The following is a 6,289-nucleotide window of genomic DNA, read 5'->3' on the forward strand; positions in this document are numbered from 1 at the left end:
AATCTGATCAGGAGAAAACCACTTTTACCTGCCCTTTCGGTACCTTTGCTTACAGACGTATGCCTTTTGGCTTATGTAATGCATCTGCTACCTTTCAAAGACGTATGATGGCTATATTCTATGAATTCTGTAAAAAGATTGTTGAGGTTTTCATGGATGACTTCTCCGTTTACGTGTCTTCTTTTGATGATTGCCTCAGCAACCTTGATCGAGTTTTGCAGAGATGTAAAGATACCAATCTTATCTTGAATTGGGAGAAGTGCCACTTTATGGTTAATGAAGGCATCGTCTTAGGACATAAAATTTCTGAAAGAGGTATTGTAGTCGATAAGGTTAAAGTTGATGCGATCGAGAAAATACCATGCCCTACAGATATCAAAGGTATAAGAAGTTTCCTCGGTCATGCTGGTTTCTATAGAAGGTTCATTAAAGACTTCTCTAAGATTTATAGGCCTCTTAACAATCTCTTGCAAAAGGATGTTCCTTTTGTTTTTGATGATGATTGTGAGGAAGCATTTGAAATACTTAAGAAGGCCTTATTAACTGCACCTTTTGTTCAACCACCTGATTGGAATCTACCTTTTGAAATCATATGTGATGCTAGTGATTATGCTGTTGGTGCTGTTCTAGGACAAAGAGTTGATAAGAAGTTGAATGTTATTCACTATGCTAGTAAAACACTAGACAATACCCAAAGAAACTATGGTACTACTGAAAAGGAATTTTTAGCAGTCGTGTTTGCATGTGAAAAGTTCAGATCTTACATTGTTGATTCCAAAGTTACTATTCACACTGATCATGCTGCTATTAAGTATCTCATGGAAAAGAAAGATGCTAAACCTGGACTTATCACATGGGTTCTCTTGCTACAAGAATTTGATTTGCATGTTTTTGATAGGAAGGGTGCTGAGAACCCCGTAGCATATAACTTGTCTAGGTTGGAGAATGTTCTTGATGACCCACAACCTATTGATGATAGCTTTCCTGATGAGAAATTGAATGTCATCAATGCTTCACGTAGTACACCATGGTATGCGGATTATGCGAATTATATTGTTGCCAAATATATACCACACTACTGAAATTCAGAAATTTGCCGTCTATCATGGCGGACGGCAAATGGGGGAACCACTAATGGCAAGCAGACAGCAAAGTAGATGGCAAAAAAAATCCGGTGAAGAGGTTCTTGGCCGTCTGCTTTTTTAAAGCGGACGGCAAAGAATCTTTGCCATGAGGGGGCAGATGGCAAATTAAATGGGACGACACATACTCCAACGGCCCCGGTAAGTGTTAACGGCAGGCCTCCTCTCTTTGTCGTCTGCCATCCCACCTTTGCCATGTGGGGGCTGACGGCAAAGGGGGGAACCAGCCCCTCTCTCTCCCCTCTTTGCCGTCTGCCATCCCACCTTTGCCATGTGGGGGCTGACGACAAAGAGGGGAGAGCGGGGGGGGGGGGGGGGCTGGTTCCCCCCTTTTCCATGTGGGGGGCAGACGACAAAGGGGGGAACCAGCCCCCTCTCTCTCCCCTCTTTGCCGTCTGCCATCCCACTTTGCCATGCGGGGGCAGACGACATAGGGGGGAAACGACTCCCCCTCTCTTCCCCTTTGCCGTGTGCCAACACCCCTTTGCCATGTGGGGGCAGACGGCAAAGGGGGGAACAAGCCCCTTTTTAATTTATTTCTTATTATATCCAGCATTTTTAACAATAATCAGGATATATATATATTTGATATAAATAAATTTCTTTCCGTACTCATAACCATATTAAAATAACTTTCATCCATAGTGCATACATATTATGCAAGTTGCATCCGTACCAAACCATATATTACACCAGTTTCATCCACGTGCATACAAAGATTCATATATATCCATATACTAGAATAGTTTCAATACAAACTTCCGTGAAGCCATGGTACAAGAAATCATCTTCAAGCATTCCATCAATATAATCCAAGCTTCCCGTGAAGTGAATGTAATTTGCAAAATGACAAATAAGAAAGTTAGAAGAATAATACTAGATGAAGAAGTATATATAGGTTATTTCGGAGACAAATTAGCTAAGTATAGGCCATTTAATAGCTAAATTAGGTGGAATAGGTCATATTGTAGCTACATAGCCTTATTATGTCATTTAGGAGAGAACTTAGCTAACTATAGGTCATTCTAGAGCTAACTTGGATAAAAATATGTCATTTTGTAGCCAACTATGATTATTAATCCATTTTGACCTTATTATGTCATTTTGGAGCTAAATTAGTCATTTCAATGAGTTAACGAAGGTTCTTATGATGTTTTTACCTAGCTATGCTAATTATGTCATTTTGGAGGATAATTAGCTAAGTATGTCTTTGTTGGGGAAAATAACCTACGCAGAAGAAGAAAGAGAAGAAGCAAGAAGAGAAGAAGCAAGAAGAGAAGAAGAAGGAGACGAAAAAGAAGAAGAAGAAGGAGGAGGAGGAGAAGGAGAAGAAGAAGAAAAGAAGAAGGACAAGAAGAATAATAAGAAGGAGTAGAAGAAGGAGAAGGAGCTTCTCTCCTCCTTCTCCTTCTCCTTCTTCTTCCTCCTTCTTCTTCTCTTCTTCTACTTCTTCCTTCCTTTCAGTTTTCCTCTTTCTTCTGCTCCTCCTCCTTCTTTTTATTAAATAGACCATTTTGGAGCTAACTAAGCTAATTATGTCATTTAGGTGGAGCCTTAGCTAACTATAGGACGTTTCGGAGCTAACTTGGGTAAAATAGGCAATTCCGGAGCAAACTATGCTTATTAAGCCATTTTGGATCTAGCTAGGCTAATTATAGGCCATTTAATACCTAAGTTAGCGGGAATAGGTCATCTTGCAGCTACGTAAGCCTTATTATGTCATTTAGCAGAGAACTTAGTTAACTATAGGTCATTTTTTTATTAAATAGGTCATTTTGGAGCTAACAAAGCTAATTATGTCATTTTGTAGGATAATTAGCCAATTTAGTCTTTCTTGGATGAGTCTAAGCTATGTTGAAGAAGAGAAAGAGAAGAAGAAGTAAAAGAAGGAGGAGGAGGAGAAGGAGAAGGAAGAGGAGAAGAAGAAGAAAAGAAGAAGGAGAAGGAGGAAGAAGGAGGAATAAGAAGGAGGAGGAGATCCTTCTCCTTCTTCTCCTCCTTCTTCTCCTTCTTCTTCTCCTCCTCCTTCTCTTCTTCTTCTCTTCTTCTTCTTCTTCCTTCCTTTTGTTTTTCCTCTGTCTTCTCCTCTTGTCCCCTTCTTCGGGCTAAATTTGCTAAGAATGCCTTTTTGAGATAATTATGTCATTTCGAGGATAATTATTTAAGTATAGGTCATGTTTTATTAAATAGACCATTTTGGAGCTAACTAAGCTAATTATGTCATTTAGGTGGAACCCTAGCTAACTATAGGTCGTTTTGGAGCTAACTTGGGTAAAATAGGTAACCGGAGCAAACTATGCTTATTAAACCATTTTGGATGCAGCTAGGCTAATTATAGGCCATTTAATACCTAAGTTAGGGGGAATAGGTCATCTTGCAGCTATGTAAGCCTTATTATGTCATTTAGGAGAAAACTTAGCTAACTATAGGTCATTTTTTATTAAATAGGTCATTTTGGAGCTAAGTAAGCTAATTATGTCCTTTTGTAGGATAATTAGCCAATTTAGTCTTTCTTTGATGAGTCTAAGCTATGTAGAAGAAGAGAAAGAGAAGAAGAAGTAAAATAAGGAGGAGGAGGAGGAGGAGGAGGAGAAGGATAAGGAAGAGGAGGAGAAGAAGAAAATAAGAAGGAGAAGGAGAAGGAGGAAGGAGGAGGAAGAAGAAGGAGAAGGAGGAGCTCCTTCTCCTTCTTCTCCTCCTTCTTCTCCTTCTTCTTCTCCTCCTCCTTCTCTTCTTCTTCTTCTCTTCTTCTTCTTCTTCCTTCCTTTCGTTTTTCCTCTCTCTTCTCCTCTTGTCCCCTTCTTCGGGTTAAATTAGCTAAGAATGCCTTTTTGGAGCTAATTATGTCATTTCGAGGATAATTAGCTAAGTATAGGTCATGTTTTCTTAAATAGACCATTTTGGAGCAAACTAAGCTAATTATGTCATTTAGGTGGAACCCTAGAAAACTATAGGTCGCTTTGGAGCTAACTTGGGTAAAATAGGTCATTCCGGAGCAAACTATGCTTATTAAGCCATTTTGGATGTAGCTAGGCTAATTATATGCTATTTAATACCTAAGTTAGGGGGAATAGGTCATCTTGCAGCTACGTAAGCCTTATTATGTCATTTAGGAGAGAACTTAGCTAACTATAGGTCATTTTTTTATTAAATAGGTCATTTTGGAGCTAACTAAGCTAATTATGTCCTTTTGTAGGATAATTAGCCAATTTAGTCTTTCTTGGATGAGTCTACAGCTACGTAGAAGAAGATAAAGAGAAGAAGAAGTAAAAGAAGGAGGAGGAGGAGGTGGAGAAGGAGAAGGAAGAGGAGAATAAAAGAAAAGAAGAAGGAGAAGGAGAAGGAGGAAGAAGGAGGAAGAAGAAGGAGATCCTTCTTGTCCTCCTTCTTCTCCTTCTTCTTCTCCTCCTCCTTCTCTTCTTCTTCTTCTCTTCTTCTTCTTCTTCCTTCCTTTCATTTTTCCTGTTTCTTCTCCTCTTGTCCCCTTCTTCGGCCTAAATTAGCTAAGAATGCCTTTTTGGACCTAATTATATAATTTCGACGATAGTTAGCTAAGTATAGGTCATGTTTTATTAATAGAGCAATTTGGAGCTAACTAAGATAATTATGTCATTTAGGTGGAACCCTAGCTAACTATAGGTCGTTTCGGAGCTAACTTGGGTAAAATAGGTTATTCTAGAGCAAACTATGCTTATTAAGCCATTTTGGATATAGCTAGGCTAATTATAGGCCATTTAATACCTAAGTTAGGGGGAATATGTCATCTTGCACCTACGTAAGCCTTATTATGTCATTTAGGAGAGAACTTAGCTAACTATAGGTCATTTTTTATTAAATAGGTCATTTTGGAGCTAACTAAGCTAATTATGTCCTTTTGCAGGATAATTAGCCAATTTAGTCTTTCTTGGATGAGTCTAAAGCTACGTAGAAGAATAGAAAGAGAAGAAGAAGTAAAAGAAGGAGGAGGGCGAGGAGGAGGAGGAGGAGAAGGAGAAGGAAGAGGAGAAGAAGAAGAAAAGAAGAAGGAGAAGGAGAAGGAGAAGGAGGAAGAAGGAGGAGAAGGAGGAGCACCTTCTCCTTCTTCTTCTCCTCCTCCTTCTCTTCTTCTTCTTCTCTTCTTCTTCTTCTTCCTTCCTTTCATTTTTCCTCTTTCTTCTCCTCTTGTCCCCTTCTTCTGGCTAAATTAGCTAAGAATGCCTTTTTGGAGCTAATTATGTCATTTCAAGGATAATTAGCTAAGTATAGGTCATGTTTTATTAAATAGACGATTTTGGAGCTAACTAAGCTAATTAATTCATTTAGGTGGAACCCTAGCTAACTATAGGTTGTTTCAGAGCTAACTTGTGTAAAATAGGTCATTTCGGAGCAAACTATGCTTATTAAGCCGTTTTGGATCTAGCTAGGCTAATTATAGGCCATTTAATACCTAAGTTAGGGGGAATAGGTCACCTTGCAGCTACGTAAGCCTTATTATGTCACTTAGGATATAACTTAGCTAACCATAGGTCAATTTTTATTAAATAGGTCATTTTGGAGCTAACTAAGCTAATTATGTCCTTTGGTAGGACAATTAGCCAATTTAGTCTTTCTTGGACGAGTCTAAGATACGTAGAAGTAGAGAAAGAGAAGAAGAAGTAAAATAAGGAGGAGGAGTTGGAGGAGGAGGAGAAGGAGAAGGAAGAGGAGAAGAAGAAAAAAAGAAGAAGGAGAAGGAGAAGGAGAAGGAGAAGGAGGAAGAAGGAGGAAGAAGGAGAAGGAGAAGCTCCTTCTCCTTCTTCTCCTTCTTCTTCTCCTTCTTCTTCTCCTCCTACTTCTCTTCTTCTTCTTATCTTCTTCTTCATTCCTTCCATTTTTCCTCTTTCTTCTCCTCTTGTCCCCTTCTTCGGGCTAAATTAGCTAAGAATGCCTTTTTGGAGCTAATTATGTCATTTCGAGGATAATTAGCTAAGTATAGGTCATGTTCTATTAAATATACCATTTTGGAGCTAACTAAGCTAATTATGTCATTTAGGTGGAACCCTAGCTAACTATAGGTCGTTTCGGAACTAACTTGGGTAAAATAGGTCATTCCGGAGCAAACTACGCTTATTAAGCCGTTTTGGATCTAGCTAGGCTAATTATAGGCCATTTAATACCTAAGTTAGGGG

This window comes from Hordeum vulgare, chromosome 6H, assembly GCF_904849725.1.
Source record: "Hordeum vulgare subsp. vulgare chromosome 6H, MorexV3_pseudomolecules_assembly, whole genome shotgun sequence".
Lineage (NCBI taxonomy): Eukaryota > Viridiplantae > Streptophyta > Magnoliopsida > Poales > Poaceae > Hordeum > Hordeum vulgare.